The 7937-nt window shown below is 41.2% G+C and overlaps 1 pseudogene; it reads right to left on the reverse strand.

Moving 5' to 3' along the window:
* Positions 1-642: 642 nt before the first annotated feature.
* Positions 643-2154, reverse strand: LOC102847072 (annotated as a pseudogene).
* Between the last annotated feature and the right edge of the window lie 5783 nt (positions 2155-7937).

The raw sequence follows: 7937 nt of genomic DNA on the forward strand, positions 1-7937 counted from the left end.
TCTCCAATATGTTCTACTTTTTTTTTAAGGTGAAAACCTATATTTGATTTTTGAGGTTGCCTGCAGCTTTCTTGACATTATATGTAGGGTTTTTAAATAAGTGTTTCGCTGTTTCCATGGTGTCTGCATAGGTTAGTGATAGTTTTTTAACTATGATGCTATTGATCAGTTGCAGAGTTAAAATATTCTGTGTGGGTTAGTAACTTGCTCTCCTGGAAATCCTTTCTGGTCTTGTGGAGGTGCAAAGTTTACGCTTCCTAAAATCCTTCAGGTCCTCTCTGGTCTGCAGTGTAGCCCTGTGGCAATCTCACTCTAGTGTAGCCACCTCTCCTAAAGTCTATTTTCCTCTTTGGTCTGTGGCATAGCCCCCATAGCCAGGGTCCCCAACTGAAGCAATTTCTGTGCAGGGGAGTTAAGTCCCCTCCTTCCCCCACACCTGAATGTGCCAGGTTTGTTTTTTCCCCCTCATTAACCTTGTTTTTAATGGGTCTCAAAATTCTGTGACAAATTTTTGGTTGTTTCCATTTAAAAAGTACTGATTTTAAAAACTAATGACTTAAAACTGCCACACAAAAAATAAAACAATGGTCCACAAAACATTCCTTTCCTTCTGAAGGTTTTAGGATGCATTGTTACCATTAACTAGTATTTTACTGTTAAACTTAAATGGTCATTTGAGACAAATAGTTCTGAGACCATTCTTCCACCACTGATTGAGACTGGGGTAGCAGGTGTTATGGGTAATATTAATTTAGCCTTCTGAGCTTTCTGAGCAGACTCAGTGACCTTGCCAGCTCCAGCAGCCTTCTTGTCCACTGCTTTGACGACACCCACAGTAACAGTCTGCCTCATATATCATACAGCAAAATGACTCAGGGGAGGGTTGTCAGAGAAGCACGCCACACACACGGACTTGCCAGGAACCATCTCAACAATGGCAGAATCACCAGACTTCAGGAATTTGGGGCCATCTTCCAGCTTCTTACCTGAATGGTGATCAATCTTCTCTTTGAGCTCAGCAAACTTGCAAATAGTGTGAGCTGTGTGACAATCCAGCACAGGTGCATAATCAGCCCTGATTTGGCCAGGGTGGTTTAAGATGATCACCTGAGCAGTGAAGTCAGCTGCTTCCATGGGTGGGTCAGTTTTGCTGTCACCAGCCACATTGCCACATCGAACATCTTTCACAGAGACATTCTTAATGTTGAAGCCAACATTGTCATCAGGCAGAACTTCACTCAAAGCTTCATGGTCGTTTTCAACAGACTTTAGTTCAGTGGTAACATTGACAGGAGCAAATGTGACCATTGTGCCAGGCTTGAGAACACTAGTCTCCACTCTGCCCACAGGGACAATACCAATACCACCAATCTTGTAGACATCCTGGAGAGGCAGACGCAAGGGCTTAGGCGCAAAGGATGAGTTGGTGGCAGGATTCAATCCAAAGTTTCAAGCAATGTAGTCCCACTGGCACTGCCATGCTTCCAGGTGACTTTCCATCCCTTGAACCAAGGCATATTAGCACTTGGCTCCAGCATGTTGTCACCATTCCAGTCAGAAATTGGAACAAAGGCTACTGTGTCAGGGTTGTAGCCAATGTTCATGATGTAGGTGCTTACTTCCTTAACGATTTCCTCATATCTCTTCTGGCTGTAGGGTGGCTTGGTGGAATCCATTTTGTTAACACCAACAATCAGTTGCTTCACACCCAGTGTGTAAGCCAGAAGGGCATGTTCACGGGTCTGCCTATTTGTTGAGATACGAACCTCAAATTTACCAACACCAGCAGCAACAATCAGGACAGCACAGTCAGCCTGTGATGTTCCTGTTATCATGTTTTGTTGGTTTTTTTTTTTTAATAAAGTCTCTGTGTCCTGGGGCATCAATAAAGGTCACATAGTTCTTTCTGGTCTCAAATTTCCAGAGGGAGATATCAATGGTGATACCATGCTCATGTTAAGCTTTCAGTTTATCCAAGACCCACACATATTTGAAGGAGCCCTTTCTCATTTCTGTAACTTCCTTCTCGAATTTCTCAATGGTTTTCTTGTTGATCCCACCACATTTGTAGATCAGATAGCCAGTTGTGGTGGACTTGCATGAATCTACATGTCCAGTGATGACAGTGTTGATATGGGTCTCCTCCTTTCCCATTTTGGCTTAGGTTTTGGGACAGTATTAACCAACACCCGTATTCTGGCAACAAACCCATTGCAAAAAAGAAGCAAATGTGCCAGTTTTGTGAGGGAGTCTCTCAGTTGATTGCAACTCGGCTTCTGAAGTCTATTTCTTCTTGATCTGCAGAATGGTGCAGCCAAGTTCTCCAACTTTCTTTGTCATTTTCTCTGGTGGTTCTGGAGCAAAGTCCTTGTTTCTGATCTTCTGCTTCAAGGCTGTATTCCTGTGGCTGCTAACTGCTAGAGCCTTCCAGCTGAAGCACACGGCTGGCACACCAAGGGCCCTGGGTAGGGTGATGACTTGGCTGGATACTGTATATTGGTGTGGTGGCAAAGGTCAAGAGTCTTCCTTCCGCTAGTTCTGGCTGCCTGCAAGAAACTTCTAGAGAAGCCTGATGGACATAGTCAGATGATTGGCCTTTTACCAGGCAGGCTGGGGTTGAGAGGATTGGAGACCAGGAAGATTTGCACCTGTAAAATGGTGGCCTCAAATTTCAAAAGTGTTCCTTCTGCTGCTTTTGGCTGCCTGTGCCCTCTTCCATCTCCTTTTGATGCTGTCTTTCATCATTCATTAGGGAACTCTAGTGGCCTAGTGGGTGAGGAGTTGTGCTGCCAGCCCAAAGGTGGGCAGCTTAAATTCACTAGCTGCTCTGTAGGAAAATGACGGGCAATCTTTTCCCATGCAATTTATAGCCTTGGAATACCTGCTAGAGGGTTAGGTATAAGTTGATTCCAACTGCATGACAGTGACTGACTGACTATTTTACTTTTAGAATCATTGAGATATTGCAATGTGGTGATTGAATTTACCCTTAATTCTTTCAGGTTGAGAAATGCTCAGAGCATTCTTCCCTTTTGATTTTCTAATTCCAGGTCTTTTCAAATTTCATTATAATAATTTGCTTTCTATACTTGAGCTGCCCTTTGACATCTTCTGTTCATCTCTTTTATGTCTTCATTTTGTCTCTGCTTCTTTAAGTTCTAGTGTAAATTTCACAATCTTTTCTGACATCTATGTATAAGTGGTTGAATAGAAAACCCATGTGCTTTGTAAAATTTTATTCACCAATTTAAAAAAGAAAAAGAAGGGCTTAGAGTGGGAGAAATGATTCTTTATGATCTACTGGGCTTCTTAGTGTCTGTCCATCATTGTGTCTGACTTCAAACCTTTCTGAATGTAATTGCCTCTGCTTTGCCTATATCTTCCACATTCTTTACAATTGATCTCAATGGTTAGCTCTTTACTGGTGAGTCTTTGATCATTCACTAATCTATCAATTATCAATCTTTAAAATACCTGGAATTCTAGACAGTGTTGTTTTTTATCTGTGCTGGGAGTACTCAAGGTTACTCTTAGGTACAATGATTTTCTAGGAGTCAGAAGGTACTCTTGCTCATTTTGTTGTTATGTCCTCTCGAGTTCACTTGCTACTCATGGCAACCCTATATATAACAGCTCTGAACCCTGCTTTATCCTGTGCCAACCTTATTGTCTCTGACATACCTACCCCATTACTGCAATCACTGAATCGATCCATCTTATCGCGGGTCTTCCCCTCCTGCACTGTCCCTCCATCCTCCCAAGCATGATGTCCCTCTTCCAGGACTGGTCCCTCCTTGAAACATTCCCAAAGTGTGTAAGATGAAGCTTCAGAATGCTTGCCTCCAAGGAGGAGCTTGGTTTCACCCTCTTTTTAGTATTTATCACAGCAGAAGGATATAAAGCAAAATCCATAAACAGAAAAGATACATGAGTCAAAATTCAAAGGAAATCAGCAGTAAGCTTCTAAGAATTTTTCTGGTAGAGTCATATTGGATGCATATAATTACTCTAGCAATGAATTATAGCAACTTGTGTGAAATGTTGATGACTCAAGAAAGCTCTTTAGAAAAGTGCAACAATGAATGAATGGAAATCCAAAATCTCTGTAAATGTTCATTAAAATTAATAAAATAAAATTTTTTAAAAAGAAAGCTCTTTAGAAACTTAGAGCCCACATTTCTTGAGAGAGGTAGTTTTGGGGGTTGAATGGCCTGTTGACATAGGACCCATCTGCCTAGCACCTATCAAGATCCCAGATTCCCAGAAAGAAATGTGCTGTTCAGCGTAAACCATGTTGTTTATATACATAGTTTATACACAGTGGGCGATTGTTAACATGTTAACATGCAAATGACGGCAAAATGTGTTTCTAAGCATGGTCGTCAATTTAAAAGTGTGCGGCAATGTTAAAAGTCTTGGGAATGTGGGGTGAGCTCTGCTTTCAGCCCCCAGAGGGCGGCAGGGTGAGCCGTGCATTCTGCCCCTGGCGGGAAGTGCCAGCCCTCAGGGTGAGCTCCTCAGCCCTCGGATTGCACCATCCAACCCCTGGGTAGAAAAAACTGCCTAGGGTATACAGAGAATTTTATCGAGGCTACTTTCCTCCATCCTCTCTCCCAGTACACCCATACAGAACACCTCCAAAGCCCTTCTATTTGTAACTCACAAGTTTGTTCTCTCTAGATTTGCTCCCTTTTCGATAGGTAACCTTACTGAGTTTTACTCCAGACCTGACCCTGAACCCAGTTCCAGAGAAAAAAAGGAAATACAGCATCCAGTTAGGGAAGCAAAGGAGGATGGAGCCTCAGGGTTCAGTCAGCCATCCCCACTAGACCCATCTGGGAAAACACTTTGTAGTCCAGAGAGAAGTAAATGTCAGGAAAACATCTTCTAACAGAACAGGAAGGCAAGCAGCTTCAACCCAAGACCACCAGCAAGGGGATAAAGTGTGCTCCCTCTCCCCATTCATATCAACACCCCTGTTTAGCATGAAGAAGCCAGAAAGTCTGTGCCCAATTCCCAAATGAGAAACCCACAAGTAAAAGAAGACAGTTTGCTTAATCACCATTGGACTATGCTTACCATTGCCCTGAATCATCTGGTCCCCACTGGATCCTTTTTTATTTCCTTCACCTGCTCCCTCCATCAACCAAGTTGTGCAGCCTTGTAACTGCATCCCTGCAATTTTCATCTCTGACCATCCTCACACTTCTGCTCCCAACCCTCACCTCAATGTATCTCCAACATGTTTTTCCCAATAAATTTTTTTTTAAAAAAGACAAAAAAATATTTCTTGGGAATGGTAAGAACTCTCCCAAAATTCAAGGTTCTCAGAAACTGATCAAAGCTCAATAGTGCAAGCAGACCTTTTAAAGACATTTTGAAGAGGATGCCAATTTTCTCTAGAAGGAAATACAGGAAGGTTTAATGGAAAATACATAAAGAAAGAGAAAAATACATGAAGTGCTTTAAATATCTTATGTTTTATTTAGTGATTAAGTTTTAAATGATGTTTAAAGAATTATGGACAACTATTTGTCTACTATAAATAAAAAAAGTATTTTGTGAAATTACTTTTTTAGATATGAAAAAGTTAGGAAAGAATTTATGATAAATACAAAAAAGATCTTTAATTTATAGCTACATCTTATTTTCATTAGAACATTGTCCTACCTGTACATTCATTCACCAATCTTGGCTCTAAATCTGTTTTTGAAAACCAAATCTGCTCTCAGAGGACAATATTAACATATTTTTTTCTGGTTATGTGCCAATAAAACTTTTTAAAATATTAATATCTTTTGAAAACAAAGACTTTGTTGTTGTTAATGTTAGGTGTCCTTGAGTAGACTAACTGATAAAAATCCCATTTAAAACAGATTGAAACTTTTCCTGATCCTGAACTGGTTTCATAATCTCATTGTGTGCTCGGGTCCTTCTTGTAGTTACTGTGTCAATCTTTAAAATCCTTAAAAGATGCCTCTCCTTAAAAGGTCCTCCACCTTTTCAAGCATGATGTCTTTTTCCAGGGATTGATCTCTCTTCACACATACTCAGAGCATGAGAAAAAGTCTCACTATGCTTGCCTCTAAGAGAAGCACTCTGGTTGTACTTCTTCAGCACAGATTTGGTTTAGAAGTCCATGATATATGTACAATTCGTCACCATCATTATGGGAAGCCAATACTAAATATTTGTAATAAACTGAATGTTATTTCAGGATGTGGGGGAGGCAGGTTCAAGCTAGAGTTCACCCTGAGGCAGTAAGGCAATCCTTAAGGGTTTACCAGATTCTTGCATTTGCTAACCCCTCCCGCCTGAGTCAAGCAGAAGGTTTTCAATAGAAAGAGCTTGGCTTCATTTGCATTGAATTCTCTTTGTGATTTACTTCCTGATAATTTTCAATAAAGATACAGAGAAGCTTAGCTTCGGGTCTTCAGTTGAGAACTGCCAACCCCCTGTTTTATGCTCTCTGCTCTATCTCACTCCTGGCTGTTTGTCTCATTTTTAATAACTATAAAATTACTTTACCCTTGGTCTGCAACATATCAAAAATCAAAGCATCAATTCTTCTGTTTCCTTATTTATTATTCAGCTTTCACATACATGTTAAGCATATGAAAGTTTAATGGTTTGGATCAGGAACAGCTTACTTTCTCTACCAACTTCCTTGCTCTTAGCACTCCAAAGAGGTCAGTGACAAAAGGTTTGCCCAATATAATATACCTTTTGATTTCTTGAGTGCTGCTCCCATGAGTATGATTTATGAATGCAAATGAAAGGAAATTTTCTTTCTTTCTTTTTTTTTTTTAGGAAATTTTTTATAAATTCAGTTTTTCTCCATGTATCACAATGTGGCTCCTCAAGCTTGAGGAGCGGCAGGTATGGAGAGCTCCGGGCTCTGGTGGCATTCTTTTTGCCCCAAGTGGGGGTTGGCAGAGAGGACTTACCAGATGAACTTGGGGTCTCTGGCCCAAAGTTTGCCAGCAGGCCACTTTTTCATTGTTTTTGTTCAAACATTCCTCTAGGTCGTATAGCCCTGATGTGTTCACTTGCTATACAGTGGGTAACTTGTGCTTGCTGTGAGGCTGAACACTGTGACACTGACGTGTTAACTGTGTTAATGGTTGGTTACCCATGGTGGACAGTGTTGGATGGAACTCCTCAATTAAAACAAGCTTGGAAGCAAGAGTGGAGTCCACTTCCCGGAGAGAGGATGAAAGACACACAAGTATTGAGGACTTTCCTCTATAGGGTCACTATGAGTCTCTTTGTGACTTGAAGGCACTTAACAACTTAACATCACAATGTAGAGCTGAACAAACTGAAGCTATTAACAGTCTCAATCTCTTCACCACCATCTATTATGATGCTTCCAATCAGCCCAGTGATGAGAACCTTTGTTTTCTTGATGTTGAGCTTCAATCCATATTAAAGGCTGCATGCAGCCTTTGATCTTCTGCAGCAAATGCCTCAGGTCCTCCTCAGTTTCAGCAAGCAAGGTTGTGTTATCTGTATAATGCAGGCTGTTGATGAGTCCTTGACGCCTTAGAGTTGAGGTGCTGTAGAACAGTATTGAATAAACCAAGAACTGCTAGAAGAACAAACATGTTCATCGTGGAAAGGGTAAAACCAGGCTGCTCCTTGGAGGCAAAGATTCTGAAGTTCTGTCTGACATACTTTGGGTATATTACAAGGAGAGACTAATCCTTTGAGAGGGATATTGTGCTTGGGAGGGTGGAGGGAGTGCAAGAGAGGAACACTCTGGATGAGATGGATTGACACTATAACTGGGGCAATGAGGTTAGGTGACTTGGGGTCAGTGAGACTGGCTCAAGACAGAGCAGGGTTCAGAGCTACTTTACAGTTGCTATGAGTTGTGGACAACTCAACGGCACATAACAGTAACATCAACAACATCATAATGTAAGAATGTTTGG

Source organism: Elephantulus edwardii, unplaced genomic scaffold, assembly GCF_000299155.1.
Source record: "Elephantulus edwardii isolate Elephantulus edwardi_28Jun2011 unplaced genomic scaffold, EleEdw1.0 scaffold00079, whole genome shotgun sequence".
NCBI lineage: Eukaryota > Metazoa > Chordata > Mammalia > Macroscelidea > Macroscelididae > Elephantulus > Elephantulus edwardii.